We start from the raw sequence: 20813 nt of genomic DNA on the forward strand, positions 1-20813 counted from the left end.
AGATGAAGACTATCACTCTGGGAGCATTCTCAGAAACAATACAGTTTCTCAGAGTTTATCGTTATTTACATTCTCAGTATTTGTAGCAAGATGCACTGCCATAAAAGTTATGCACTACCACACAGGGAAATATAGTAATATGTGTATTCATCCCACATATTTCCTGAGTTAATGCTGTTCTACCTCACTTGCCTTCCTTGCTAAACATAAATATAATCACACAACCACTCATTTCTAACTCATTTGTTGTTGTGCATGTCTCTGTTCCAGCACCAATTACATTAGGTGATAGTATTTTGATCAGAAATTTTAACAAATGTTATCGCAGACTAGATAGGGAAATGATAGACTGAACTGAGACCATCACCTAAGTCCAGCTTCCTGTACCATTGGCATTTAGGGAGTTAATTGTAGAAATTTAATTGAGAGATTACTTAGAAAAGCAGGAATTTCTTAAAGACAGGTGCATCACTGAAAGCTCACAGCATCATGGATGGCATCAAGAACACACTGCACTGTTGTCAGAGGCTGTTTGTTCCTGGCAGTTCAGACTCAAAATAACCACAGAGAAACTATTGTAATTGCAATACTGTTTGGCCAATAGCTTAAGCATATTTCTAGCTAGCTCTTACATCTTAAATTAACCTGTTTCCATTAATCTGTGCATCATCATGGCCTAGTGGAAAAGTTTCGGTAGCCTCCGGCGGAGGTGTCTGTCTCTTGGCAACTACATGACTTCTACCAGATTCTGCCTTCTTTCCTCCTCTGTTTGCTTAGAATTCCCACCTTCCTCTATTCTGAAAAGCTGCTAGCCGAAAGAAATTTATTCATTAATCAATAAAAGCAACACGTATATGAAAGGGCTTCCCACACCACTGCACCATATGTCAGCATCTCAAAAGGTTTGGGTTTCTTTTCAAGATAGTTCAACTGTTTTGATTTTCTTGTTACATCAGTTGGTGTGATCCTCTTCCAGGCAGTTCAGCTGATCTCTGCTTCTTCCAGACAGTAGCTTGGCTTTCTGAGTGTCCCTTAAAAGTCCTAACTGGTTATATGTGCCCAGGGAGAGGAGCTCATAGTGAGTCATGTCACCTTCATGGAATTCTGGAGGCTATTGAGTTGTTTATTTTATGAGTTTAATCATTTTCCAAGGATAGAATGTTTTTACCCCCCCCTTAGGTGAAATTTTATGCTTTCGTTGAGCTTCCCTCAAAGATGGAATTTTCAGTCTATGAAAATATTGTATACATAACAAAGCAAAAAATATAAATAACACAACATTTAAAATATTTAAAGAATGATTATAATCTATCATATGTCTGTCTTGTGCTTATTTATCATTCATGTCAATGTGTCTATGATTTACAGATTTATTAGGATGATTAATATGAATAATTTTCATGCTCCAGAATCTAAATTAAGTCTTATTTCATTAATATAATGTGTAGGTCCCAGAATAATCAATGGTCTAGACTGTATTGAAGTTTTGTAAATATTTTCCGAATCTAGTTTTCAATTTTACTCTACTTATATCAAAGAAATTTCGAAAGTACATCTCCCGAATGTCAACAATTATTCCCTTTTGCTGGGAAAATATTTAGAAGATCATTATTTGAAAAATAATCCTGTTTAGACTTAAGTTTTTAATACATGCATGATAGTTAATAGCTATATATGTTCTGAATTGCCATAAGTCAATTTAATTTTGTGTTAGAGAGATTAGAGTTTGGTAAATTATATATCCATGGTATATCCAATGTCATTATATAGTTTGAATCTAGTCATGAGATAAATCAGATCACAAAATAATTAATTTTAGTTTTCTCTTAATACACTTAGTATATTCTGTATATTCTACATACATAACTGCTTGACTTTTGAGCATCAAGTCTCTATGCTGAATGAAAGATATTTATTTTTCATGTTAATATTCATAAAATAAATATGTGTCAAATGGTAAATCCAGTTTAGAATTCTTTTTTCTTTTTAATAGTTTCTGTTTCCTAAAAATACTAATATTCTCCTTCTCCATAAGATGCAAAAGAAGTAAGATTGTCAAAATGCTTAGAATTTACAGCAGCAGTTATTGTATAACAATTGTAACTATATTCCTTTCATGGGCCTGTTTTATATCTTTTAATGTTGCTTTGATTTTTCTTTATCTAGTTTAATAATTCTTCATTTCAATACTCAACATTTTCAGAAACTTATAGATATTCAGAGGGAAATAAAAAGGAAATAACTAATTCTGTTTTCAAATTACAGTACATACCTTCAAGCATTTTCATTCAAAATGTGAACAATCAGTTTAGATTAAAAACAGGAAGAAGAAAAACACCGAGCTTGATAATGACATTTCACAATATAAAGAATGACTGTGATGAAAGGGTCTATTATTTTAAATTCTACTGATATTAACAAAATGTGTTCAGCACTAAAATGTGCTGTCAAGTGAATTTTATTTGAACTACAAAACTCTTGTGAGAGGAGTAATAACAAAACCTCAGTTAGTTCCTCCTTCCCCATAGATTTCAGAAACTTCAAAATTCCAGTGTATTTTATGATCTGATCGTTTTCCACATGAAGAAACCACATATTAATTTCCTGATCACTGAATTAGATTGATATTCTTATTCAGCGGCTCATCTGCCTAAGAACTGTTGCAGCATTTTCTAGCTTCTGGATGGCTTAGTTTCTTCATCTATAAAATCAAGATAAAGTAATGTAACACCTTCCAAATACTGTTATGAAACGAATGACATAATTGAGATACAAAATAAGAGCATTTGGTACATAGTTGTCACCAATATCACAACCACTTTTTTTTTTTTGAAAAAAATACTTTTCAATTGCCAATGTGTGACAAGAATACTGAATAGGCAATATAGTTTATTGTATGTACTGAATAATTTTTATGAAGGCAAAGATCTATTTTGGAGGATTTGATGGCATGCTAAATTGCTTTTGACATAATGATAAAAAGTGTTTAGAAAAAATAAGCAAATTGTATAAAATTTACTGAAGTAACAAAATAATTACATTTTCAAGATCCCTAGCAAAACCTCTATAAGTTACTTTTATGTGTATTTTCAGGGATGACCATTGATATTTGATACTTAATCAGTTATATGTATATGTTTAGGTACACACACACACACACATACACACACAAACAAACACACATTTGATGACCAGTGCAGCTATGGGCATCACAGGTACCTGGAAGGGGATAATGGTAAAGGAAGACACAATACTCACGTCTCACTTCATTGAACAAATTTCGTTTTCCTTCTGCTGCATCTTAGGAAGCAAATAGACGGGTGCATAGCAATGACTTCCTCATCTGAATTCTTCCTCTCACAATGCTATGCAAACTCTGTATTTTATTCTCTTATCTTACTTCCCTCTTCTGTAAATCTATGTATTTTTGGCCTTGATTCTTAGGTTCTATCTCCCACCTGAAGTTTTGAACAGTCACAGAGCATTGCGTATGATTTATAACACATAACCTGTCTTGTAAGACATCCAAGGGCACTAGATTTTAGGATGTAACATTATTAGAATTATTAATAATATTATTATTTATACTAATCTTATAATCCTATTGTGAATTTAACTGGAAGGCAATCCAAATATTATATTTAAATAAAACTCAAAAAGAGTATTTATTATAGACTAACTAAAAATTACCCCAAATTAATTTAAAAATATCTCCAAATTTGAATGTTGCAACAAAAATTTATTCTTTAAAATGTAAGATTATAATAAATTTTATATAATAGCAATGACATTGAAAAACAACTCAAACAATTTCCAAGATTTTGTTTGACTTCACTTTGCATCATTACTTTAGCAAACCCCATGATAGAAGACATAGTTAAGGCAGGAAGAGATGTAACCAAGAGTCTGAAAACTCAAGTTTAACTGTCTTCTTCAAATTCATTAATAATGAATCCTTAGAAAAATTACCAGTACTCATCAGTCTCTCTGTCATAATTTTTAGGGATTATGACCCATCTTTAAAATGGTCTGCTGTGTAGCAAACACACATGAAGTCCATTAATTCAGTGGCCTCAGAAAACTAAGAACTTGTCCCAGCCCAACCCTCTTCATTTATTAGAATAGTATTCATTCATATTTACAGAGAAAATGCTCAATGGGTATTTGTAGGTGGTGTAATAACCAGGCTAGCTTAATATGAAACAGCAAATTTTAATGAAGGAATAGCTTACAAAACCAGGGATCCAGTGATGAGCAGGAGATTAAAAAAAAAAAAAAAAGAAGAGCAGCGGGGCTTAAGCAGCCAGATTTATATGTAAACATTAGCCCGAGGTGAACACGCCCCACATTGGGCAGAGTTTCCCCTACATCTCCCCTTTTTGTCTAAATAAGACATCACTAAACCAAATATAACTATATATTATAGTAACAAATAATAAATATAACAATATTGAGCAAGAAACATATGTATTGAATAAGAAAATGGTGTATAAACTGCTAAACCAATTCTTAACGCAATCTAGACAGTTAATAGGTGCTACTTGTTCTATTTATTAAGTTACAAGTGGAAACTCCTAAATAATTTGGTCAATGCATTGTTTGTAGAAGGCGAATATGTTCACTTGATTTTACCCATAAAGACCTGTTGGCAACTAATGGACACCTGCCAAAAGAGGAAGAATTATCTTCTCCCAGGAATAAGTCCCCTAACTGATTATTCATTACAAAGATATCAGCCCTGAAACACAAACTAATATAAATGGACTCAGTGATTGTATTTATGTATTTGTCCATATGTGTGCATGTTTAGCAATAGTAATCATATAAAAAGAGGCTATGGACTTGAGAGTGGGAGTACATAGGAGGGTTAGAAGAGAGGGGAAATAAGGGGAGATGAAGGAAGGAAAAGAGAGGGAGAAAGTAATTTAATTATATTTTAATTAGTTAAAGGATGTTAAGGCAAATAAATAAATAAAATGTAAGGTTAAGATTAAAATTTAAGTAGCCACTTTTGTTACAGGGGTGCATGAATGTTTGCAACTGAAATGTAACTGGAATCTAAAAAATTAAAGCAGCATTACATAACTTTTTCTGTTTAAGAAGAGTATTTTTTTTTAACTTAGGTAAAGTAAGATGGCATTTGCCATTTGTTTCACAGATGAAAGCTCCTTTAACCTAAAGACAGGGCAAACAAGTGTTTTGGATTCTCTGAGTGAGTAATGGTGATTTTAATGATATTAGAGTAAATACTTGTAGCATCTTACAAGGTTTATCCAGTCAGTCCTCCTCACAATTTCATACTAGCAGGTTCCCCCTCCCCACATAAATTAAAGATGAAGACTTTAAAGGCAGAGAGGTTAAGTCTGATTCTTACCTCATCATAAAGAAATCATCTCACCTTAGCATGAAAGGCAGAGTTTGCTGGAAATCCATATTTAAAGGGTTCGAGAACAAAAGTTTACGTCTCAGCGAACTAGAATCTCAAATCATACTGGTTAGCATTCTATTTGCTGGAAGGCACTCTGCCTTATGCCACTGGAGAAAGGTGATCATATATCATTCATCTACAAATCTTGCTACCCACAATAGGTACCTGCCTGTAAGGCATACTGACAAAAGTATTATGAAAATAATCAGTGTTTTCTTGGATTTAAGGCTTACTACATGAGATGGAGCACAGACCCGACAAGCTAAAGTATCCATGGTCCTGAGGATAGATAAGTCATGGACCTATGCGAAAATCTACTAGTAATATTCTGCTTAAGTAATATAGCAATAAAATTCCTCCAGTGGCATGTTATCATACCCATAGATCAATACAGCACTCAACTCTCATCAGAAGAGCTTCTTCTTACACTAATTGGTAATTTTATAGAAACCCACAACTGGAAAACATATAGATCATAAGACACTTTGAAGTACTCAGTTCGAAGTAGGATGCCTTCATTAAACCTCTCCCATCAAAGGCACAAGGATCTACGCAGAAGAGAAGATCCAGTCAGACAGTTACTCAGCACTGAAAGAGGGAAATGTATATGGGGTACCAGCCTTAATTAATGAGGTACTTACTTATGCTGATACCTTCTGAAAAGGGGAAAATTTGGTTTTCTCCAATGGAGTTTTACTGGGTATATCACCCATATCTCAGAACAGGTCCCTGTCCAGGAATATTAAGCCAACACAAAATGAACTTCTTATTTTTTTTTTTGAACTTTCTGTTTTGTTCTGTTCTGATTTAGCCATGTTTTGTCTTTTGGGATTGTTTGTTTTGAACTGTATTGTACAATAATTTCAGTAATTTTATATATATGTGTGTGAGAGAATGAGAGGAGAGAGAGAAATACACACAGAGAAAGACAGAGAGAGAGAGAGAGAGAGAGAGAGAGAGAGAGAGAGAGAGAGAGAGAGAGAGAGAGGGGAGAGAGAAGGAGAGCAAGAAACAGAGAGCTCATAAACAGTTAAGGTGGTTGTCAGGATCTGGGAAGAGGTAGGGAAGGGGAAAAACCATGATTAAATGTATTGTATAAAATTTTTGAACAAAAATGCCAGGCACTGGTGGCGCACGCCTTTAATCACAGCACGTAGGAGGCAGAGGCAGGCAGACTCTTTGAGTTCCAGGTCAGCCTGATCTACAAGAACTAGTTTCAGGACAGACTCCAAAGCTACAGAGAAACCCTCTCTTGAAAAAACAAACAAACAAAAAATTGAACAAAAAATGGAAACAAAAATGTATCGGTCTGTTTGCTTCTTTGTTTTCAGTTTTTTTTTTGTTTATGGTGTTTTCAGAAAAATATTTTAATAGCTTTTGTTTTGTGTGTGTGTGAAACATTATTATTATTACGACTTGCTTATCCATGCTCCAATAGTGATTTGGTTTTCATGATATTACTGAAGAAGAATATTTTAAACTAAAATTCTCAAACAGCCAAACACAGTGACCTTCTTTCAATTTCCTTCTAAACTGAGAGAAGTAGTATGTCTGTGAACTTCTTTCCCCTTCTTGAATGAATTTGTGTTCTTTACTTTTTTTCATATTAATTATTAACTTATCTCCTATAATTGCTCATTTTCTGCTTGATGCCACTGTAACTCAAACTTGTCTACCCTCTACCCAATATTTAAGCCATGACAACCAATCACTTGCCATCAAATTTTAATCCTAGGATAATATCTCTGAAATCCTCATCCTACCATACGTCTTTCTGTCATGCAGGACACTAAAACTTATAATATCAATCATTAGATAATGGATCTTCCACTACTCCTTTATATCTACATCCTAGGAATCATGCTGTGTTATACTCTTTTCCTCAGCCCACACTGAAGGCTTCTAATAACTATCTACTATTTATAATTTTTATCTAACCCGTCATTAACATTTTCAAAGCTATATGCAGTCCTCTAAGGTATGAAAACCTTAGAGGTTTTCCTTTTTCTTGTCTCTGTCCATGCTCCACAGAGCAGTCAGAACCCTCCCATATATAACAGCTATCTTATCACATGGCAACCAAAGTTTGGGTTTCGTTCTGGGACTGCATGTTACTCAGCTTACTTGGAAAGGCCTTGATTTGCATGAGTTAGCCTAAATTGCCCTAGTTTTTAACTCTCTAAGTCTTTTTATGTAACATTGATTGTGTCCTTTTGCTCTAAAATGTCTTTGGGGTGTGATAAAACGCGGATGTGTGCTGAAGACAAATGATAACAGGAGCCCGTGGCTTAATACACTTCTTTATAGATGGGTAGATAAATACTGTGTGAGATGTTCATCACAGGGCTATAATGAACCCGCGCCATAACAATTGAACTGGCAGTTTCGCTGAGGCAGGCAGCCGTTCATTAAGAATGAGGGCCTCTGAGTTGATTAAGAAGAGATTTCAAGGAAACCTCCAAGTGTTTCTTGTTAAGTTCAAAAAGGAGGTGAAAATGTGACATGGGTGTGGTAGACAGAATAATAATAGTTTACAAAAATATCTGGACCTGATTCTGAGAATTTGTGAAGGTTTTGTAGATGTGATTAGACTAAGAAATTGGGGATGAACAAATTAGTTTGTTATTATCACAGTAGGCCCAATCTAATCACATAGTCCCTCACAAAATGGAGACATTTTTCTCAGCTGTATTCAGTCGGAGGGAGATGTTACCAGAGAAGGATAACCAGAATAACATCAAGCTCTCTGACTATGGAGACTCAGGACAGTCATTTGAAAGAAAATGCCTCTGTTCTAGAAGGTGGAACAGCCAAGGGAGGAATGATTTTCTAATGCCCACCGAAAGAGAGCCCAGGCCTGATGATATTGTGGCTTTAACCCAGGGAAATATATGTCAGACTGGTAAAAGTTGGTAAAAAAGTAAATTTAAGAAATTAGCCGCAGGATAATATAAATGTATTGCAATAAAAAAACTGAATTAGAATATTCTTACTCTATCCTCACGAAGAAAGCTTTGCTAATGGACTTAACAGTTTCTAGTATAATCATTTTATCTCTTGACCCTGGGCTACAGCACTCCACAGGGCTGAAACAATATGTCTGAGGTTTAGATAACTTTAGTCCACTCTACCAGTGCTAATTGTGCTTTTCTCGAAAGCAGAGAGGTCATTGCATTGCTGGGTTCAATTTTTCTGTTACCCAAGTATAAGGAAGTGCTTGTAGGAATTTCTCATTTTCTGTAGGTTCTCACTCTTCACAGTTGGGTCTTTCTCCTTAGAATCACACATCACAGTTCACTCACTCCCAGATTCTTCTTTTCTGGTTAGACTAGTATTATTTCATAATCATAATGATGAAGATGATAGAAATAATATAATGTTTTGTATATCATCTGTGAGACGTAAGAGACACTTTCTAAACTTTCAAATAAAGATTTTATTCTGACAGCTAATCCTGCTCTACATGTTTTATTTTAGGATTTTTTAACCTGGATCAAGTACCTTCTGTTTTATGATGCAATTTTGTTTGGAAAACTATTTTCTGTCTCATCAAATAGACCCTCTTCTGCACAGGCTTATGAGGCTAAGCTTTTCAATCAGACTTTCTCCTCAGTGTTACCACATCATCATCGGTTTCTGTCACCATTCCTTGATTTTGTAAGGCTTTCAAATTCAATCACTGATGACCAAACATATAACTCAACAGAAGAACGGATTGATCTCAGATTCATGGATTTTATTATCACACTTTAAAACCTCTTTCTCAAAAAAAAAATTGGACATGGTTTTATGCAATTCTTATATGTTTTCAAACCGTGTTTCTTTTTAAAAAGAAATCACTTAAATGTATTAAATGAATTATCTCCCCAATTCTGCCCAGTTCCCAAGATTCCTAATCAGTATCATTTCATTGCAGCTGATTTTTAACTATTCTAATACATTTTTATTCATATATCCCTAAAAAGATACAAAGTCTACCCAATTCATATTTTCTTTTTGCAGCAACTATCTCCAAACAACTGAGTACCACTACAGAAAAACTTTCAACTTTCTGATCTCATTTATATTTTTGTGGTGGTTTTAATAGGTATGATTTCCCATAGAATCACATGTTAACTCTTAGCCCATAAGGAATGGCATTATTAGGAGGTGTTTGCTTCATAGAGTAGGTACATACTTGTAAGAGGAAGTATGTCACTGTGCAGGCAGACATTGGCATCTCATATGCTCAAGTTATTCTCAGTGTGGAGTACATTCTTTTTCTGATGCCTGTGGTCCAAGATGCAGCTCATCTTCAGCCACCTTGTCTGCCTGTTTGCTGTCATATTTTCTACAGTGATGATAATGAATTAAACTTCTGAAAGTGAAAGCCAGTCTCAATTAAATGTTTTCCTTTATAAGAATTGCCATGGTGTCCCTCCATAGAAATGGGGGGAGGAAAACCCTAACTAAAACAGAAGTTGGTACTAGAAGTAGGGTATTGCTGTGGCATGCTTGACCATGTTTTGAGGACATGGGTTAGGGAGGCAATGAAATGCTTTAAGGAATGTGTAACACGAGGGCATGCTTGTTGGGGTTTCTGTCCTCCCACCAGGTCCCACAGCCGTATAGACCCTCCAAAAAATAATCACAGAGTTCTACATTAGATATAAACTGATTGGTCCATTAGCTCAGGCTTCATATTAGCTCTTATAACTAACATTAACCTATTATTCTTATCTGTGTTAGCCACGTGGCTCAGTACCTTTTTAGGTAGGACAGGTCACATCCTGCTTCTTCAGTGTCTGGTCCAGACTGCCGAAGGAGCTTCCTGCTTCCCAGAATTCTCCTATTCTCCTTGCCCCATCTCTACTTCTTGTCTGGTTTTCCACCTATGCATCCTGCCTGGCTGATGGCCAATCAGCGTTTATTAAAAACGCAATTGGCAGAATACAGAATTGTCCCCCACCAGGACTGCTTAATAGGCCATACTAGAATCATGGAAGACAGCTGCGCTGAGGTTGATCAGACTGTGCAGGCCTGCCTCAAGTGGGTTTCAGAGGAAAGGAATTTTAATACACTGCTGAGAGATCATTCTTGTGATATTTTGGTGAAGAATGTGACTGCCCTTGTTTCAAGAGTCTGCATGAGGCTAAATTAGATTAATTCTATTGGCAGAGGAAGTCTCAGAACAGCCTATAGTGTGCCTGATAATAGTCACTCTTATGAATATGTATAACAAAAAGGAGTATGCTGTCCAGAAAAAAAAATGAGGAGAGAAGGAGCACTAGGAAGTAGAAAAAAATCTAAGCCCTATGTTCAAGAGAGAAACAAATGAATTGAAAGCCTGATGTTAAATGGAGTAAAGGAAGTGGTGACCTCAGGGCAAGAGGTTGCCAAGCTAAACTTCCAACTTCTAAAAAGAAATTAAAGAACAGTTTAGGTCTACACATGGTGATGGATGCCTTTAATCTCAGGATTCAGAGGAAAGAGGCTGGCAGATCTCTAAGTTTGAAGCCAAGCTGGTATACAAATCGAGTTTCAGTACAGTCAAGTTGAGGTAGTGAAGGGTGCCATTAAGAACAGTAAGTTTGTGAAGATGTAAGTGAACAAGGGGCCTATATTCCAGCCCCAGTAAGCAGAACTTGGCTGCACTGGACATATGGTTCTGGCTTTGCAATCAGGGATAGAGAAAAGACGCTGTGGAATCACCCTCTGCAACTAAGGAAAGCAGCCGAAGCCAGGTTTGTAACAGGAGTGTTCCCGCATGGAGGTTCAGAGAGGCCATTGAGTGAAGCTCTGAAGGTGAAGCCAAGATTGCCTTAGAGAACCCAAAACTTTGGAGATGTTAGAGTCATTGAATACCCGCCTAGGAAAGGGAGTAGCAGAGAGTGAAACCATCCCGAGAGAAACAAATTTGTTACAGTCAACAAAAATAAAATGAATTGGGGATATGAAGAATGCTTTGACATCAGCCATGCAGATGCAGAGTTTGGCATTTGCACAGCTGGTCTTCAGTCTTGTTTTGGTTCAGTATTTCCTCACTATTCTTTCTTTCCTACTTTTTAGAAAGGTAATGTATATTCTATACCACTGCATGCTGGAGGTGTGATCTGCTTTTTTTTATTTTGAAGAGACTCTGAATTTGGAGACTATTGTAGACTATGAGGATTTGTGAAGTTGGACTGAATGTAGTTCTCCGTTATGTTACAGCTATAAGCCTTTGACATCCAGGGAGTGGAATGTGATAGTTTGGATAGTACTGACTCTCATAGACTCATGGATTTGAATGTCTGGTCCATAGTCAGTGGTACTATTAGGAGGTGAGGTTTTGTTGGAGTAAGTGTGTTTTTTTTTTTTTCCTAGAAGCTGTGTCACTGTGAAGTCAAGTTTTGAGGTCTCATATGCTCATGGTATATCCACTGTGCACACAGTCTCCTGCTGCTGCTGACAGACCATGAAGTTGAACTTTCAGATCCTTCTGCACCGCCATGTCTGTTGGCTTGTTGCCATGCTTCTTAGACTGATGGTGATGGACTGAAACATCTGAAACCATAAGCCAGCCTCAATGACACTTATGAAAGTTGCTGTGGTTATGGTGTCCCTTAACAGCATAAAAATCATAGCTAAACAATTCTCTATCATGGACTCCTAGAGTCAGTGAATTGCTCCATAATTCTTTACTTGAAAAAAAAAAAAAAAAGCTTCTCGGTTTACCCTCAATGTTCCTATGCCTCAATCCACCACACTCTCAGATAACAATTTTACTCTTAAAGCAAGTGAGTGAATGTACGCCCTCAGGGAAAAAAACACACATATTATTTCCTTTCCTAACCCAAACAGACAAGATGTCTCTGTATTAAAGTCTTGTCACTTTAAATATCCTCTCTATTTATGAGGTTTCGATTATTAGTGCATTGAAGAAACTGAGTAGCATGGAGTTAAATATATGGTATCAGAAAGTGAACCCAGGTGTTCTAGTTATAGTATTTATAGCTCATCTTCAAATTGTGTTGCTGTGAACATTAAGCTCAAATGCACATATAGTTGTTATGTTGTGTGTGTGTGTGTTTGTTGACAAAGTCCACTCATTAATGAGCACATATATACATATATAGTACTGTGAGTACTTGCAATTCACCAGAAAATGTCATCATAAAATGATAATATTAACTTTTTTTCAAAATGCAATTAATTTTATAAGAAATTAGTTTAAAATTTCTGCTCCGAATTTAAACAATTTGGCTATATTGATTCATTTTCTAATTGACACTGGGACTTAATATATACTATTTTGATACTTATTCAATTATCAGTTTATTTGTTTGTGTGCATATAGGCATGCATGCATGTGCTTGTGCATGCCTCTGTGTTTGCATATGTGTGTATGCACACACGTTTGTACTCATCCACACATGCATGTGCTACCACCCATGTGTGGAGGATAGAGAAGAAATTGCATAAGTCAGTTCTCCCATTGCACTCTGTGAGTCCTGAGGATAGAACTCAGCTCACCCACTTGTTTATAGGGGATTTGTTATGCTGAGCCATTCTGCTTTTCTGAAATACATTTTTTCCATGAGGAATTCTCAGCACTAGAACCCTTCTCAGCAATAACATAGCAGAATTCCAACCACATGCATCATTCCACTCCTCACCATCTAGAATCCGACAGTAACACCCTATTTCTGAAAATACAACATACTTCAGTCATAGAACATGGAGAAATCAAGCTGGTAACAATATGGAAGTTTCATTCACACTCATCGGCTTTCATGTGTTTGGAGGAGAAAAGGAAACATCAATAATATTAGCTGTGATCCCTGCAAACTACAACAGCCAAAGGTCTGGACTAACATGTATACTGGTGCAATAGTGGTAGGAACCTCATGAGAATAAGCAACCAGTTTCTGACTGGATTTAAGTGTTGTTCCACATGAGGAAACACATACTTGGTACAGTTATTATACAAGCACCAGAGGCAACATAAGTCCCAAATCCTAGGAAAGTAGTATGATTTTGCTGAATGGATATATAATTAAATTGACCCCTAATGATGTATCCTTAACCTATAGATAAATCCATATCTCAACACTCATTTGAAAAGCTTCAATTTGCATCAGATGGTTATTAATACAGAAACACACAACTCTGACAAGGTGGGGAGAATAAGGCATTGAAGGATGAAGCACATAAACTGCACCACTCCCTCCCAAGCCTCAGAGATTATTGCAGAGGGTAGTTCATAAGGAATGCAAGATACCGAGGTGGTAGGTAATTACGACCTAACAGTGTCTTCTGAAGCCATCGGGGAAGTCGTACCTGTGAACTCGCAGTGGTGTGACAGCATGCACAAAAGCTAAGCAAGTTTAGGCCAAAACAGCTCCCAGAATTGAGACAAAGATTGAGCTTGAAGGCTTAGCATTAGATGAGGAATTTTTGGCAATTATTAACTGCTTACTGAAGATACAACTTTCTCTTAGATTGCAGCCCTAATTAAGTTGATGAGTCTCTAGATGAAGACACACCCAAAGAAGTTTAGGCTTCAGAATTATTTTTTTTAAATAAAAGTATAAAACTTGTGTTGGTAGGGTAGGTGAATATTGGTATAATTGGGGGAGTGGGAGGTTGACTATCAGAACATGTACAAAACTCTAAAAGACCTTAATAAAGGTTATAGACTAGTGAAATGTTGTGTATATTATCTTGCTTCTTACACTTGAGAAGGGACCATTATTACTTGAATTGACTACAATATGCATAAAGCTTTATTATCCTACCTTATACTAATACGACATTTGTGCTCATGTCTCAGCTGAAGTATTAAAATCAATGTGATTTTGTGTGGACTACATGGAAAGAAGCTGAGAACACTTGAGCTGAGAAAGTATTCTTCCTGAGCATAGCCTTTCAACTATTCCTGCCAAAGAACATGAGCAAAGCCATTGTGGATACTTTAGGCGAAATTAGCAACCAGCTGAATTCACTAACACCTTTTTTGAGGTTATTTAGCATAGAAATACCATCCATTTAAGATGTTGATGAAAATTGTCCCTCAAGTTATAAATGATTATTGCATTTCTCTAACAAAGCCTCTACAGGGCTATAGATTTCTAGAAAATGTTGGTTCTGTTCATGGGTTTGCACTTCCAAGTTTGTTTCCCTGTCAATAGAAATTGCATGGAGAATTAAACAAATGTAAACAGCGTGAGTTCTCAAGCCTTCCAATTCAAGGAGGCAAACAGTTTGCTTCTGGAAATGGAATGTTGGACCCTTAAGGTCTCTCAAAGCATGCTTTGGCCCCATCGAGAGTATCCTGAAATAAAAGCAGGAACTCATTGGAAATCAAAGAAGTTACTGACTGAAAGCAAAGAGAGTCCGTAAAAAGGTATTTCTCTAAGGGTCTGCTTTGAGAACACAAGAGTTCTGTCAATAAGGTTAGTGTATACTAAAAAAATGCCATCAACACAGTTTGTCTCTCAGTCAGTCATTCCTTCTTTAGTGAGGGTTTTGCTACTTTAACCATGAGAAAGAAATTCTACTCTGCTGGTGGTTCCCTCAATTTAGAAAATGTTGATACCTTATATGAAAATTAAGTAGCTGCCAACTGGTAATACTAAAAAAGAGAAACTGGCCCTCTTTATCTATACTACAATGTTCCTAGAAAGAATACACAAGTTAGTGAAAGGTAGAAATACAAGTAACAAATAAGTCTTGTGTTCATGGAATGTTGCTGCTGCTGAGGGAGTTTGACAAAGCGAATGTATCTGCTATCTGACAAGGCAAGATTATGAAGGAAGAGCTTCCTGCAAGCATTTCCAGCAGCAAATGGCTCTCGAGAATCTTCCTTCTTTGTTTAGCTAATGTAAGGTGCATGGCATAAGTTGAGAATGATTTACCCAAGAAGATTCTGAGAAGACTAGGGAAGAGTCTTGTCAATGACACTCCTTGGGAATTCTCAGACTATCGAAAAGCATGGCTACTGATGGACACTCTCAGACTAAAGAAGAGCTCAGCCACTGGTACCATGTGGGCACTCCCTTTTAGTCTCTTTTTTAGATTGCAATGGTCACCCAAGAGAATGCCTCTTCCCTCCATTACCTCCAAGTTCTTTTATGATTCTTCTTTGAGCTTACTCTTTTAGAGCTTGGATTTCTGAAAAAAAAAATCTTAGTTTTATTCCAATTAACAGGACACAATTCAGTTTCATGCATAGTTTAGGAATTTTAAGGGCAACTGATTGTTTTCAGAGTGAAAAACTCCTGCACAATATTTTCTCCATCCCAGTCTACATGGCACAGATAGAAAGCAGAGAAAAAGGTACCAGCCTCAGTCACCAAACATAGAAATTCGTCACTGTTCTCACTGGGCAAAATACCACACCCTGCCCATATCAAAGGCTCTCATCCTCAGTAACATTTTATGTAGTCTACCTTAGATGTCATGGGTTAAAAAGATTTCTTTCATGTGACCCCATCCTCACAATAATTCACGAAATTCAGTAAGGTTTCATCAAGAACAATAAAAGATCCAAACTTGGCAATATTTTTTAATTTAGAGGCATGTCTATACAAAGTGATTTTTATATTTATATGTATTTGGTGAATAGGACGGCTTGAAAGTAAAACAAGCTTATATGTTTGGGCTCTTATTCCACAGGTTATGTCTCTGCTATGCAAGACTGTGGAACTTGGTGCATATAGAGCCCATGCAGATTCATAGATTATGACTGGGAGAGGGTTGATTTGAAGATATCAACTTTTACTTTCTTTGTGCTTTCGGTGGTCTTTTATTTTTCTGTCCACTTCTGTCATGTGACCAGTTCTCTAATGTTCCTGCTGTCAGGAATAGGGAGAAGTGCAATGCCTTCTCCACTACATTGCCCTCTTTATGATAGTCCCAATCAAACACTTTACAGTGAACCAAAATGATGCTCGTTTACCATAAGTTAGGTTTGTTGGGCACTTGGTCACAGACATGTGACAGTAGTAAACACATATAATGTATTTCAAGTCCTTCTGAACTGGCTACATATGGAACCTATTTCTAGCCTAGGGAAGTAGGCAGATAAACTTGGTTCCAAAATGCCACTTTCCAATATCTATGATCACACCACTGCAGAGATTAGAAACATCCGCAGATTTTAGCTTTATCAAAATCTGAACCCACAAGAGGATAACAAGATAAGACTACCCAGAATGGCAAAGAAGCACAATTTCTTAGAGATTCAGGGAGGGGGCACAGATTAATTCTGGATGAAATATGGAATTTTCGACCGGGTGTTTGTAGATATCATTTTGAATATTTTAAAGTATTTCATCAAATTCTACTTAATTAAAACACAAAGGATAAACACTATATTTTTATGTTTGGAGAAATCTCTATACAATGGGATTTTATATGTATTTGGTGACTAGGAAGTTTTGAAAATGAAATGTTTCATAAGCTCATGTGTTGGAGTTCTTGTTTCTGAGGTTATATCTCTATTATATAATGCTGTGAAACAAACAGGGGTATAAAATAATAGCAGATGGACACTAGTTAATAAGGAAATATCTTAATGCTTAAGGTCAAGTTGAGAAACCTAGAAGTTTCCAAATATCACTTTGCCAAGTAATTTCAGAAAGTCACCCCAGCCTTCAATGTGAATCTATGTGGACTTCTGGGCTCCTAGTATATTTGGATTGCAGTTGTCTGCTTGGAAGTAAGAAGAATATTTGGTATCTCTTCTGTGGTTTAATGTACGTGATACCAAGTAGGATCATAGGCAACATTCCACCTTTTTGTTCCATGAGAGGAGATAAGTCCTTATCTTCAACTATGTCCTGTAAAATGTAGTATTTTCATGACATCTATTCAATTCTATCTTTAGAGAGAATATAAATCTTCCTGGAGGAACTAGCATCGTCTTTAAAGCTTTACATTTAGCTACAGAATGATCCAAGCAGAGACAGTAACTCCTTCATGAATGGTCCTTAATTTTGACTTACAGATTTTGACTCTGTAGGAGACATTTCTTTGCCTGTGTTCAAGTAGTTCAAAGCTTCCCTGATGAGACTGATAGGAAAGGCATTGACTTGCATCAATTGTGATGATAGGTTTTATGACTGGACTGAGATCAGAAATTCATTTTACAGACCACTGAACAATTGCTAAATGCCTGCTCACCTCAATTTCAAACCATTTACTAATAATTTTAGTTCTTGGGTGGGTTTTTATAAATGCTGACTCAATAATACAAGGGTAAATCTTTAAGTTATTGGGGAAAAATTGGAAAATTTTGGTTTAACATATGAAGTCATTGACTTAAAATTATTTTTGGCTTAATCTCTTACATATAATTTTACAATTCAAAAAGCAGCAATTTCACCAAATACCTCATAGTAAATTTGAGTACTGTTTTCAAAGAAGGCATTTATGAGGAATTTAGCTAATATTAAAACATAAATTAACTTACTATGATTTTTGTCTTCTTTACTCTGGTATTTCTGCTTTTATGTGTTTAGACCATTATAAACAAATCAATCATCTACCTCTGGGATTTAATAGCGATACTTTAAACATAATATCCATTTAAATAAGTGAGTACTTAACATTAAAATTACTAGTATTCAATGTAGTCTTTTTGTTCTGTGTGAACTGGATACATAATGTGGCGACCAGGCAAATTTAGATTACAAAATGAATTAGCAAACTCTCTCTTACATTTCAGCAGCTTCATAAGCAACAAAGCCACTTTTTTTTTTTTTTGACAGAGTAAGAGTTCAGTGTTGCAGACTATGTCAGTTGCCTCTGGACTTTCAGGATGTCGGCCGCCATATGCAACAATCATCTCATAGAGCATGGACATGGCCAACTAAGTAAACACGGTAGAGAGTAAGATGCAGTCAAGGAAGTTTGCTGGGATATCCTAAGGTACCATAAAGCATTTAGTAACAGGAGAATCCTTAGATGGTAAAGCATGTATAAGTGCTGTGATTTGTGGTTTCATTTGACAGATTTAGTTAAGAGTTCTTTAAGTAAAGAGAGTTGTTGGCTAATGAATCTAATATAGTAAGGGGTAGGTTAGCCTTTTTATGGATTGACTCAGCAGTTGGCTGAGATGGGTCAGCAGTTAAGAACACTGCCTCCTCTTCCAAAGATTCTGAGTTCAATTCCCAGCAGCCACATGATGGCTCACAACCATCTGTAACGAAATCATGTGCCCTCTTGAGGAAGAGACCTGGTCAGTTGTCCTCATCACCTTAGACCATGAAACCCATTATGGACAAGTTCAACAAAACTGCCCTATATGAGCAGTCCATGCATGTGTCAGCATTGCCAGGGCATAAATTTCATTCATTCATTTCATTCAAAATTCAGGTCATCTCTTTTTTTCCAAGGTGGAATTAGGGGCTTACAGAGGATCAGAATGGGTTATCATTCTACCATCCCCCAAAAAGGAGATTTATTCTTCATTTTTCTCTTCTTCTAGAGGGTCTCCAATTGTGATAACACCCAAAGTGGCAGAAATACCTCTTCAGAATTTTTATGGCAGCATGACAAAAATATTGCTTATACAATTATTGAAAAGCATCGCAAAAACCACTGCTTATAGTTCTAACTGATGTTGTCTAAGTCTCATACCTATCTTTGGAACTAAGAATTTTAGTTTTTTTTTTTTAATACATAAGAGCTGTCTAAAAAGAATAATATATGGAGAGTTCTAAGATGCTGCGGTGGTTTCATGTGACAAGAAACCAATGTTATTAAGATAATATTATATTTGTTAGATGAATTACTAACCTTTTAATATGAAAATTATCTCATTACTATGTTTTGAAGTTTTGAGTTAGGTAAATGTTTGCTAGTTTGTTTGTTTGTAATTTAGTGTATTTGGATACAGTCTTCTTTCTTTCCAGTGTAGTCTTTATCCTAGAATACTCTTCCCTCAGCCTCCTGAATGCCAGAGATTTAGGCATCTACCAATGTGCCTCATTTACAGTGCTCTTTTAATCAGAAATAGTTCTGGGTAAAACTAAAAATCATCCTTTCATTTGCAGGGCAAGTTGTAACTTAAATTTTCATGTGAAATTATCTGATTTTCAAAACACAATTCTATATCAAAATACTTCTATGAATTGATTTTGGACCTCTAACATTTTTTTTTCTTCAAGACAGGGTTTCTCTGTAGCTTTGTTTCTTGTCCTAGAACTAGCTCTTGTAGACCAGGCTTGCCTTGAACTCAAGAGATCCTCCTGCCTCTGCCTTTGGAGTGCTGGGATTAAAGGCTTGCCCCACCACCAACCCGGCTTGACCGCTAACATATTATTCTCCAACCTATTCTCCTAGTTTATGATGATGATCCCTCCAGAATGGAAGATGTTGCAGCTGTTTATTTGTGGATAAGGAAGGTTTTGACAACTCAATGTTTAGTTAAAGTAATACTAGGATTTTACTATAGTGTTTTCATACCCTACTGACCCCTAGTATAATAGAGGCTGAGAGCTTCTAGAATTCTACCTCATTTCAATTTCCTCCCTCAAAACTACTATAAAAATTATGCTTCAACTTTAAATTAAAAAATATAAAGAAGTCAAATATATTAAAAGAATTATTTAGATATTGACTTAAAACAAAATAAATAATTAATTAAAGATTAAGTGAAGTTCATTTAATCTAATACTAATTAATCCTAAGCAAATTGGAATAAAAAGTTATTCCAAGTGGTACATTTGGAAATAGCAAAATTATTAAAGCAAATTTAAGCAAACATTTATCATGAAGAAGCATGTATTCTGCACAGAAAATAGTACCCTCAATTAATATCTATGGTTTTTGTTCATTAGTTTTTAAATTAAGTTTGGAAAATGACATTGTTTAACTTAAAATTCACTACCATTTTAGTAATTAAAGAATGAGGTTTTTGTTTATTCATTTCCTGATACTTAATACAGTTATGGTCCTTTTGTGAGCAGCCATTCTACTGTGTGATTCCCCTCCTGACAAGCAGTCATTGTTTTATCACAGCAATTCATGGAATTGGCATAAGAGTTTAGGACAACAACTTCACATAGTATATTTAGAAATGGACACATATGAACAATTTCCATCCTGAATGTTGCCTAAATAATAGATCTCTTGTCAAATATTGTGTTAGGGTGCTTTGAAAATTACATGTAGGATCTCTGTCTCTATCTCCATCCATCTCCAGATGAAGGTTCTATGGTGATATGCAAGATATTAATCAGTATGGCTATAGGATAGGGTCATTTCAGGTTCTCTGTCCTCATCTGCCCCAGGAACTAACTGGGGACATCGCCCTGGGCACCTGGGAGCACCAAATCTCTTGCCAACCCTAAGATGGCTCCCTTAATTAAGATGTGTGCTTCCCTGCTCCCCTATCCGACCTTCCTTTATCCCAAAC

The 20813-nt window shown here is 36.0% G+C and overlaps 1 long non-coding RNA gene across 4 annotated transcripts in view; it reads right to left on the reverse strand.

The window, feature by feature from the left end:
- LOC126511993 (uncharacterized) overlaps positions 1 to 20813 on the reverse strand; it is a 1200080-nt gene that overhangs the window by 1104624 nt on the left and 74643 nt on the right. Inside the window, exon 4 of one of the 4 annotated variants that reach the window (XR_007594865.1) lies at positions 20573 to 20609. The exons of the other annotated variants lie outside the window; for them this stretch is intronic. This is a non-coding gene — a long non-coding RNA (uncharacterized lncRNA). Of the gene's footprint in view, positions 1 to 20572; positions 20610 to 20813 lie in introns of those variants that run through there. 4 annotated transcript variants of the gene reach the window in all.

The sequence above is a fragment of the Alexandromys fortis genome, unplaced genomic scaffold (assembly GCF_014885135.2).
Source record: "Alexandromys fortis isolate MF-2015 unplaced genomic scaffold, M_Fortis_MF-2015_v1.1 scaffold_113, whole genome shotgun sequence".
Lineage (NCBI taxonomy): Eukaryota > Metazoa > Chordata > Mammalia > Rodentia > Cricetidae > Alexandromys > Alexandromys fortis.